This window comes from Pseudopodoces humilis, chromosome 2, assembly GCF_049639895.1.
Source record: "Pseudopodoces humilis isolate 2021_Gansu_Grassland_sample_001 chromosome 2, ASM4963989v1, whole genome shotgun sequence".
NCBI lineage: Eukaryota > Metazoa > Chordata > Aves > Passeriformes > Paridae > Pseudopodoces > Pseudopodoces humilis.
The window spans coordinates 93,249,905-93,261,613 of NC_142201.1; the positions used below are offsets into that span (position 1 = coordinate 93,249,905).

General features: G+C 49.5%; 1 protein-coding gene across 2 annotated transcripts in view; it reads right to left on the reverse strand.

Annotated features, from left to right (window-relative positions):
- Positions 1-9,057, reverse strand: part of BOC (BOC cell adhesion associated, oncogene regulated) — a 54,363-nt gene extending 45,306 nt beyond the window's left edge. For both annotated transcript variants that reach the window (XM_088051248.1, XM_005523923.3), the window contains exon 1: positions 8,800-9,057. The gene's annotated coding sequence lies outside the window, so the exon portion shown is untranslated. The remainder of the gene's footprint in view (positions 1-8,799) is intronic.
- Between the last annotated feature and the right edge of the window lie 2,652 nt (positions 9,058-11,709).

Below are 11,709 nucleotides of genomic sequence, written 5' to 3' on the forward strand. Positions count from 1 at the left end.
GAGCAGGATACTGCCAACACCACCTGCAGTGCCAAGTGCCCCTTTGGGAAACCACTCATTGGAGCACATGTAGCCACCGATGTGAGCTGAGGGCTAAGGAAGATGAGACTCTGCTATGGAGAACTCTCAGCTTCAAGGTTGACAACTTTCAATCAAGGTTTAGTGACACTCAACTTTGACCTCTTCTGAGCAGGGCAGGGTGGAGGATGGAGCATGAGACTGAGTATCAGGCATCATGGGCTCTGCACTCAGCTCCAGTCCTGACCTGCCAAGTCACTCCAAGGCACGTGTCCTTTTCATGTTCTGGTTTTATCTTCTCTTCCACATTTGCCTCACTGTTTTGAATGGTGATGTAGGAACAGTCTCCCACTACAAGTTAACATGGTATCTACCATAGCTGTGTCCCAACCTTGGTTAAAACTTGTAGACACAGCTGTAATACAAATAATAATTTAGGTTTTGGAATATGGTGATGGGGGAAGATGGCATAGCAGGCCTTTCTCAGGCCTTCATCCAGAGAGTCAAGAAACCTGTACTTCAGTGCTGAAGCTATGCTAAAACTGGGTTATACTCACATTTTTGTGGCTGATGAAATTTGCACTTGTTTGCTTGGTCACTAGTTTGGGAAATATTTTTAAAGGTGGTTCTTTCAAGTGGTTCAGAGGTTAGGGACGTCCAAAGCTACCCCTGGGGAGATTATAGGGTCAGGCATCAATGATAAACACAGCCTGCCACTTGCTCTTGATGTCATTCTCTTTGTGCTCCTATTCCCTTCTACCCAAACCTGCAGCCCAGGCAACTGTGAGGAAAACAGGACAACTGTATATTTAGCAATTGTGTTCCTGCCTAAATTGTTACATGCTGTAAGCAGCAGATCCTTCCTTCCAGAAAAGACCACAGGCTTCATGATGCTGTCAGCAGGATCCCACAGCCCGTTCTGCACGTTTGGCACCAGGCAAGCACAGCCAGCTCTAGTGGAAGCAGGGGTACACTGGTGCCTGTCCTGTGAGACACAGGGCTGGCTTGTCCTGCTGTAGCCATGTAAACCAAATCACTCCTCCCTAAGGCTTCCTGAAACTGGCTCCATATCTCCCTACAAAGAGGTGTGTAGAGTCAGCAAACACACCCAGGCTCCAGCAGCTCCAGCTCTGTACCTTGGTAGTGACCTCCCTTTCTCAGCATCCATCATCAAACTAATGGGCTGCATGGTCATCCAGCATAGTTGATCATGATCCCAAGACCTTCTTCCTCTCTGCTGCTTGGGCAGCCACCTCTGACAGCATCTGGAGCCGGGGTGACAACAGCTGAACTACTTTTGCAACATTTACAGAACCTCAGGCACCCAGAGCAGCAAGGTCCTCAAAGTCAACCAGTCCTTGCATGGCCCTGGACTCTTCCTCTACAGCATTACAGAGGTGTTCAGGCACAAGGTGGCATGGAACCAGGAGCTCAGCTCCTCATCTGCTGGAAAGCAAACATGTTTTCCCTTCAGGACACTCCCAGACACCCCAAAGGCAAAGTCAGAGTGACAAAAGGTAACGATGGACACATCTAAAGCAGCTGGTGTGCCTCTCTGAGGAGCTCTTCATGTACCAGCTTCTCACGGGCTTGTTTCACCCTACAAGCCTCCAGCTGCAGAAATGCCTGACAGCCACAAGCCTGATACCCTGCTTGGCCAGCTGAAGGGTAGGGAGGTCCCCAAGTGGACTCCAGAGCTAGTAGATATCAACCCCTGCTCCTGCAAGGGTCCCACAGCTCTGCTGTGGTCTGGCTGGCCAAGCCCAGAAGAAGTTAATAATGGGGTGCTCCTCACTGGATTCAAACCCCACTACAACTGGGTAATTGGGGACATCTTGCTCTCCTTCTGCCAAGATGACTCTGGCTTAGAAACTGCATTTCAAGTGCTTGCAAGCCAGGATATGCCTGAATAGCCGCTTACGAAACGGGATCCACTTCCATGCAGTAGTGGGTGGTCAGGATTAATCCAGGCAGCACTGGTGACAGTGGGACCGTCCCATAAACCCACCAAGTGTGACCCTGTCCTGAAAAGTGGGGACAGGAGCTGGTCTCAGTGCACAAGTCTCACTGACTCTCTACCGCATCATCAAAGTCAGCCCAGGTGCTTTTGAAATATCCCACCCAGCACGTTCCTGAGAACATCTCTTGACACTGGGACTCAAACCCAACCCTTCAATCTGACAGTGCTTGGGTCTGTTAAACAAGCAGCTTTCTTCTGGAGAAATAAAACACAGAAAGCTTATGCCCATCACCATTCAGGGGCCCCAAAGAAATCTCTGGCTGACAGCAGCAGGATCTAAAACAGCTGGACCAGACAGTCCTTTTTACCATCCATGGCCAACAAATAGCAGGAATCTTCCTGCTCCAGAGGGGACTGCCATCCAGAGAAGCAATGAGAATGCTCTCCACATCAGCTACAGCTCATGGAGCAACTTGGGACAGAAGGCACTAGATTAAATTTCTCCAGCATCCAGAACACTACTGGCTTCCAAATAATTCTCTAGTTGTGTGCGTGCAAGCACAAGAATCCTCGCCCCATGACCTGTCTTTGTGCCAGCATATTCCCAGTGCTGTGACTCTCTAGGGACAAGGCCCATACTTGTATTCAATCTCGGCTTTGGCTCCCAAACACTAAGGTTTCAGATTATGTTTTAAAAAACATTTTCTCTGGCAACTGGGCTGTTAATGGATGTGATGTTTTTGCTCTCGCCTCCTCCCCACCTTTAAAAGCTTGGCACTAAAGGGCTTCTTTGAAGATAAGGCCAAATTTTCAGTTTAAGGGGAGGAACTTCATAAAGTAGATTTGAAGGGATGGAGAGGAGGAGGGGGAAAATAAAAAAAACAACCAACCCTGGAGCCACTTTGCCTGTTGAGATGTACACTGTACAGCACATAGGATTACAATGGCCTCTCTGTGCCACCACTGGCTGGAGCCAGAAGTTTGCTGCAGCTGCACTGCTGCTACCTACATGAGGCTCCCCAAGGGTCATGCTCAGAGAGGGCCTTTGCTAGAGCTGCACACCAGTCTGCCCTCCAAACCAAAAACATCCCACAGCCCCCTAGAGAGCCCACATCCACCCAGCAAGCAGGGGCACACGTCCTCAGGGGCAAACAGGAGCCACCTGCCCACTGGGCTTCAGTGCCATGGGAGGCTCTCTGCTAAGGGTTCCTCTTCCAAGAGGTTTTTTGAGGGCCAGCAAATCTATGGTCTCTCTTGATCTCCAGCAGACCTATCCTCAACACCACAAGGAGGCAGGGAAGTGCCATTTAGTTTTGCAGGTGGAGAGCTGAGGCAAAGAACAACTTGCCCCATCTTGGGGGGAAATCTGTGGTGTAGAGGAGAATCAAACGCAGCTGCCCTCGCATCCCAGGCTTGCACCCTAACACACTGACATCAATAAGCAAGGTGGCTGCTCTCCCTAGAAGTACCAGGATAAATCAAAGTGGCATGATAAATTATCAGAAAAATATGAATTTTGCAAATAAATGCTGTATTCCAGGGCAATGTATCTATATTTGAAATGTATTTTCTCAAAGATTACCTCAATATGTTTGTATTACCACAGGCTTTCCAAACCACACTAAACTCAACACATTAATTCACAGGGCTCTGTCTAACTTGTCTTTCTGTCAACTAAAAGAGAAATAAAAAGTAACCTCATTCTGGTATTTGAAAGCTGACAACACAGTTCTGACAGGGATCTTTACACTCTTTTCCCCTGCACTCATGATTTAAAGAACAGCAGAAGGGCCTGATGCACAGTCTTCAGATATACAAGCTTGTTCAGACTCGCTGACATTACAGCCAGAGAACACATCACTGCATTTGGCAGGGCCCTGGGTCTATGGCTGTGCATGAAAGTACAACCTGCTAGCTAATCCCTCTGCCAGAGTGGACCTGAGAGACCCAAAATGGCATTGCTCCTGCAGGGCTTGGGGTGAAAGATTTACTGCCTATGGCAGGCACCGAAGTTAATGAAAAATGACTGCTTTCCAAAACACCATCTGGCTTTTTCACACACAGACATAGAGACACTGCAGCCCAAAACCTCTGCAAACTTGACAACGGTGGGTTTCCATAGGGGCAACACGGTGTGGCGTGGTGTGGTGTGGATTCTGCCCTGCAAGCCTCCAACACTCTGCACAGGCACAAGACGCAGTTGCCATCCTCACATCTAATGGCTGCTCAGGGAAGATGACTGGACACAGGGCAGCAGCCTCCCAAGAGCAGCTGAACAGAAAGCAAGGATAAAGTCTGGCTCTCACCTCTGTGCTGGCACACTGCCCACAAGGAGGGCAAAGAAGCTCAAGCACGTCCTACACGCCTCCTGACGCACATTTCTCTCCATCGATGCCACTAGAGCCAAAATAAATTGGCACTGCCTCTTACTCAAGAGCTTCTACAACACACAATGGCAGCCCTCAGAGCCCCTCACAGGCACCCAGTCCAGGTGCTCTGCTACCAGCCCCACCAGGCAGAGCTGAGCCTCCCATCCCATTTGTCCTTTTGCAGGGGAAAGAGGCCATTTTAATAAAAGGAGCATGTAACATCCCCAGGGCAGGGATCTGTTGCTCCATGTTTAAGCAGAAAGCTCTGCACCGCCCGCAGCAGCTCTAGGACTGTGTAAGCATCAAGTGGTTTCTTTTCCCTGCAATAAATATCCTTCTGAGCTTTTCAGCCAACTTGCTTCCACTGCATCCATACTCCTTTTGTCTTAGCTTCCCATGGACACTCAGACAGCTGTGTTGCTGGAGCACACACTCCTGTGGAGAGATTTTAGAAGACTTAGGCACAAATATGCATACAAAGCAAATTTTGAAAGCTCCCCATTCTGCACGCATTCCCTCCAGAGAACCAGCTTCAAGCACTGTGTTCAGCCAATGAAGCAGCAGATATGATGTCGTATGATTCGGAGCCAAGAGGAACTAAACCCAGTATCAGGAAAAAGATGCATGCGATACCTTACGTTCAACAATTACCCAAAGTACATTTAGAAACCCAAAAGATGATATTCACCCCCATTCTACCTAAGGACCTGCAATTCATTTAGTCATTATTTGCTTTAAATTGTTCTTGTGGCCTAGGAACTGGAATACATAACAACCTCTTAAACTGAGACTGACCACAGGAGCACCAGAACAACCAGCAGCAGGTTTTTTCCCTCAGGATGTTTTCAGTCTAACCAGAAACAGGAAGTCTCCAAAGATTTTGCAAGAGAACTTTTTCCTTGTAGGATATCCCATCCTAACTGCAGAATTCACACTGCAGATTTTTAGCCCGGAAGGTAATGGTTTAAACCCAGAGATTTGCAAGCCTTGGTCTGTAACAAGCCAGCAGTAATATATCAAAGTCACCCCTGCACATTAAAGAAGTCCAAGGGAATTGTGCCTCATGTCTCTGAGGCACTCGGCATCAGATATTAAAATGAACAACCCACCGTTATTTACTGCCAAAGGAACTTCTGTTAACCTGGAGTTACCTTGGCCTACTGCTGTTGCAACACCTTGCAGGCTGCACGACTAAACTGAGCCCAGCTCAGCTCAAGTCCCTGAAAACCCACCTGCAGGCCAATGTGGGCTAAAACAACCAGTATGGTCCCAAACACACTCCTGTCATTGCTCCCCTGCTTCATGAGGCACACAGGGCGGGGTGCTGGGAGACAGACGGTCTGTCTTTGCCGGGGAAAAGAGTGATTATGGAAGCACAGAAGTGCCTCTCCAGCCCTGTAGCAGTCCCGAGGAGGCTCAGCACAGCAGAGAGGGTCCTCCCCAGTACACCTGAGTTCTCCTCTGAGAGACATGAGGGTGGGTACAGGCCAGTTGGCAAGAGCCAACACAGACAGCAGTATCTGCCTGGCTTCCCAGCGCTCAACCCATCAGCACGGGGTCCAGTTCCATTTTCTGTAAGGGAACAGTAAGGCACAGGGCCGTGGAGAAAATTCAAGCTCACAATAGGGCATGTGCATGGACTGAAGACCCAGCCCAAACACCTCCACTTCTGAACACACGCTTCCAACTGAAGTGCCTTTCCATCCTGTCACCTGTGCTCCCTCCCACAGCCCAGGTAGAAGAAGCAATAGTTGTTTTTTTACCTATGCTTGTTATCAGATTGCAAGGTTTCTGTGCTCCTAAGGGCAGGTAGTTCAGGAACAGACCAGGAAAAACTGGCAGGTAGATCTGGTGAAGTTTCAGTCAAGTGTGTCAGTAACAATGACAAGGAACTACAAAAATTCAGGTCTGCCCTAAATGAGCAACTTTTCTTAACTCAGGAAAGGAAGCTTCTCCTCTGCAGCACTGGGGAGTATGGGGACAAAGCAGGCTGCTTGCTTCATAGCCCTGCCCATGATGCTTCTTGAGCATTCCTCTTTGGCAGGAGGCTCCAGCTGGCTCCCACAGAGGCAATTCTGCTGGCCCTAGTCAGCCAGGAGGAGCTGTACTAGCTTCATGAAGGTATTGCAGGGCTTCCAGGTTGGTAGCCTGTTGGTTGAAGATTTGGAGGGATCTGTCTGCTGTTAGTTTTGAGGACACAGCAGAATTTCAAGCAGTGAAGTGCACTGAGCAATGATTCACCTGTCCTTCAGTGGAGCAAAACTCCAAGCCAGGAGTCTCATATTCTGAGGGCTGGAAAGACCTCTGCAAACACCAGACACTGTGTTTCACCTTGCAGTCTCGAAGAACCTCTCACCCTGTGATTCTGAATCATGTCAGTAGAAGGCACAGAAAAGCTGCTTTCTCCAGACTGCAGGGATGCACAGAACTCATACAACTTACATGCTAGTTTGGAACACACACATGCAGAATCATGCAGCTCCAAGGCTTCTTCATTGCGCCAAGCAGAGAAGAAATGCGTGGATTCGGGTACTTGTAGTGGGATATCTCTCAAATAAAGGTCCTGGGGGTGTGTGTGTGTACAAGTGGGAGAAAACTGAAGTTGCCTTTCCCATCTGCACAGGACCTCTGTGCACCCTTCAGATGAACCTGCCTCACATTCCCCAGCAGGAAGCAGGGAGGACTGCACTGTATCTGACTTCAACCCTCACAGCAAACACCTATTGGGACCTCTTCTGCTTGGTACATGCAGGATGAGTCCCTGTAACTGTATCTGAAGGGGAGGATTAAGAAAAGGACATGGAACAAAACCCCATTTACTTCTTGTAAGAGAATATCATGCACCCAGCAGGGAGCTCACAGCTCTTCCTAATTGTCCTATTTACTTCAGAAGATCCCCACATGACTCCTAGCAGCATGAGAATTTATTTCACCTTCATTTCTTCACGTCACTTAAATAAACAGAACAAATCTTCACTGCAAACCCATGATGTGTTTCTGCTGAAATCCCTCCCCAAGACATGAACCTCAATATTCAACCCATTAATTTAAAGTGACTGCTATGTAAGTACACAGGCATAAATACGGAGGAACCCTCCTCTTAATTGTAGGCACACTGAGTCAATTAGTTTCAAAAGAAAACAAAGATAAAATTCTACTTACAAAATGCCCACATTCTTCTAATATTTTCCACTGTAGTTTTTTAGCCCATGGGAAAAGAAATTTTAATGGCAGATTCCAAATGAACATATCAAAAAGACACTATGGTAGCAATGTAGAAATTAAGAGAATTGGGCACCAAGAAAAACATTTAAGACATGCTGGGAATTACATGCGGGTGCTGAGTGTGTGTATGGATTCCTGTTATCCCACTCACATAATGCTGCAGAGAGGTCAAGAGAGTTTCTTTAAAACAAACAAGGACAAAAAAGCCCAACTTTAATAGACATGAACTGCCTTTCACACAATGCCAGTGAAATAACACTTGGGGTACCAGAATAAGTTTGGGAAATGCTGAAAGACAGATTTGTATTAAGTACCTTCTGCCAGCCAGGGGTATTGGTAAAAGCCTATTATTTTCCAAAGTATTAGTATCTTCAGAGCACTTGAAAAAGTGTTGTTTGGACATGGCTACAAATTCAGCATCCCAGTTTCTTCCCAACACATTTTCTATTTACAGTCACCATGCAATGATATGCCAAAGTTGCAGTCCAAGCAGGGAGGCACGCATGCACAAATCCCACAACATCCTACTGCCGGGCAGATTACTTCCCCTGACCCAAATCACTCCTCATCCTTACACCAGGGTTAGAAACTCCACAGTCACAAAAAAGGACAAAAATTCTACTGACAGACAGACTACCCACCCCCGCTTTTCTTAGCAACAGCAGCCCCTTCACAGAGCACACACCGAAATGCCTTCGCATCTGCCAGAGACAGCTCTTGCCTGTAAACTCCCAGCAGCTTTTGACAAGAGTTGGAGCAATGGAGGATGGATCTGCGGCTTACTTTGCACAGCTTCTCCTCGTCCCTCACTGCTCACCGTGCCTCCTCGCCCGGCCGCCAGTGAGGACCAGGCTGCTGGGGAAGTTGCAGGCGAGCCCTGGAGGACCGCGGAGCGTGTGAGTGCCCTGGGCCCTCCATTAGCTCTGGCCGAGCCGCCGAGAAGGAAGAGCTGGAGGGAAACATCCGAGCCCCCCACATCTCACCTGCCTGAGCGAAAAACAAGCCCCGTCCCGGTGGGGACCAGAGGGTCTCCAGTACTCCCTTGTCACGTCTCCTGCATCCCTAGGCAGAACCCCTTCCTCACATCCCCACAGCAACTTCCCGAACTCTGCCGCTGCCTGAAGCTGACTGGGGCGAAAGCCCTGCGCCCCATCGCCCGCCGCCACCGTGCGTCCTCCCGGCCCCTCGCCAGGGCCACCAGGCCCGGGCCCCTTCTCTTTCACTCACCGCGGTCTCCAGTGGAGCAGGCGGGGGGAAACACAAAGATGCCCCAAACGAAGGGAAGCAACAAAGAGGCTTAACTCCAGGAGCTGGGAACTTCCAGGCCGGATCTGCGGGGAATTCACTACACACACACGCGCGCGCGCGCGCACATACACAGAAGTAGGGGGAAAAAAAGAGAGAGAAAAAGAAGGGGAAAAGCCTGGTTTGGGGGGAAGGGGAAAGTGAGGGGGCCCTTGGTTTGGGGGTGGTGGTTGTGCTTTTTCTGCGGGTAGGCGCTGGGGATGGGGGACCGCGCTGAGCTTCAGGCGCGGTGGGAGGAGGAGGAGGAGGAGGAGGAGAAGGAGGAGGAGGAGGAGGGAAGAGGCGCCGGGATGCGGGAAGCCAGACCCTCCATACGGGAGACGGCTTTTGGATGACTGAACTCCTAAACAATTCCCTGCTCCGGCTACTCCTGCCCCAAGAGCCTCCCTCCTTCCCCTCCCCCTGAGGAGGAGGGAAGAAGAGGAGGAGCCAGAGGAGGGAGAAAACTCTAAGTAAAACCCCTTCCCCAAAGCCAGGCAGCGGCCGAGCCCCATCCCCGTCTCCCCATCCCCGCGAAGCGGGAGCCGCGGGCCCCCAGGGCCGCTCCCGGGCCGGCGGAAGTGGGAAAGTTGGGAGGAAAAGTTGGTTGTTGTGGGCGGGGGGAGGCGGCCCCGCCGGCCCGGCGTGAGGGGCGAGGGGCGCGGGCTCCTGGGCTGGCACCGCAGGCTGGAGCGGCACCGGGAGCTCACTGGTGCGGCCACCCCGCGCCACCCTCGGCCGGCATCGGTTGTAATAAATACCAGAAAGATGAAAAGGTCTTTTCTTCCAACCATCCCTTCCTAGCAGGTGCTTGCTCTCACGGAGAGTGTCTCGGGGACAAATTCTCAGGAGAAGCAGTGACACCGCTCCCTGAGATTAAACCTCACCACTTCCTCCTCTCTGCGTCTCCCTGCACCAAAGAGTGAATTCACGCCTAAAAACTTAAATTTACCCGGAGGTGCAGGGAAATCTTCAGTCTTTCAAGGCCCGTCAGTAAAGATAATCTTGAAACAAATCTGTCACTGAAAGGTCAGGATAGGTTTCTCACATTTTTGCCATATACAGAAGACCATAGATGACAAACATGATCTGTAGTTTCTAAATGTGAAGTCCTTCAGTCTTCAAAGAAGAAAGAGTTGCAGTTTTTCATCATGTCATCATTGGGTTTCAGAGTTATTCCTGCTTAGTGGCACTTTAGGAGAGTTCTGATCTCCTGGCTTACTCATTTCCCATGAGGACGATGCAAAGGATTTAGTGTTTTCAATTTGTGTTTGGGGTTTTTACTCCCTTGGTTTATTACGTGGGTACTGAAAATATTAAAATTGATTTTTCTGTAGGTTTTTTTGAGTTCCAACCGAGCGTGTGTTGATGGCTTCTTCAACTTTGGTTTCAATGGGTAAGCTTATCAGGTTGAACACAAACTTCCCTCCTCTGAAATGTTAACTTTGCTTTCTAATTATCTTTTAAAGAATTGTTTCCAAGATTCCAACTTTTTCCTTATATTACTCAGTAACACACTCCTCAGGTGCTAAATCCATGTGTAGACACCTCACTAAGTGGCCTAATTTTTACAAGTGCTAAGACCTCTAGCACCTGCCTTGTCTGAAAAATGCTGGTTTCCTAATTTAAAGCAGTCGTAAATTCTCCTAAATTAAAGCAGGAATTGAATTAGCCCTGACTAGTTTTAGGCTTACAGAGGTGGGAAGAAAAAGGTGAGGGAGCAGAATTAGAGCTACGTTGTGCAAAGAAGTGCCCCAGGGCTTGTTAAACAGTATGAAAGAAAAGATTGCAGCCCTGCAGGATTACATTCCCTGTTTATCCCTGGGGCTGAGGGAATAGATGGATGCAGCAGTGCCCTTCATATGCTGTTCTTCTCACCTGCCTCCCAAAAGAAATGCCTTGGGACAAAGCAGGGTGCTGGTTTGTGCAGCCACGTCCCCTTGGCATCCCGGCACAAGCCAGTGGCAGTCCTGCTCTCGGGAAGTGCTGTTGTTGCTATACTGGGGATGCCTGCTCTAGGCTGGCATGCCTTTGTTTCAAACTCCCCGCCAGAATCGGGTTCTGGACGCCACAGGCCTGTCTGAAGCTCGAAAGTAGCGCAAAAGCCAAAACCCCCTCATTAACCTCAGTTCCTCAGGCATAAGGAAACTTTTCCTCTGGGCATTGACCAAGCACAGCCTATAGCTGGGGGGTGGGGGTGTCCCATCTCCTTCTGGAGATGCCAGAGCCCCCCTGATCCTTGGCTACCAATTTGCCCATATTGGCCCTGTCCCTCTCTGATCCCAGACAAAATTCCCACTGCTGCTGCTGTCGGATGCAAAGGCTTCTCCTTGGGGCCGCTGAAACTCCAGCTGTTTGATATTGTGAGGAGCAAGGCAGGGGGCACAGAGGGACTCCGCATGAAAGGGCGAGCTCAAAGGAAACCGGACCCTGGCATGTCGGCACGATACTCAGTGGGTAACAGGCTCAGTTAAATTTGCTCATTCAGCCAGCTAAGAGGGAGAGTTTTCTCATCTGTCCTGCTATGTTTAATTCATCCACACATGCCTCCCAATTACAGCAGGAGTAATAAACAGAAAGGGATATTGGGGGTGGGGGGAAGTCAGCCAGGCCCCAGCCACCAAACCAAACCCTGAGAAAATGTGAGCTGCATGCTGCTGGGGTTTCCTCTCCTGGGAGCAGCTCATCACCACCTCTGGCACTGAGTCCTTACAAATTTTAGCCCAGTTGCATACCTGAGTTTTGTTGTTTTGTCTGCTTTTCTCCAGAAACGTACATTGCAGGAGGTGTGTTGAAGAGTGCTGCTTTAGGTATACCATGTCTGCTGCCTGAGTTAGGCAGAACTCAGTAAAA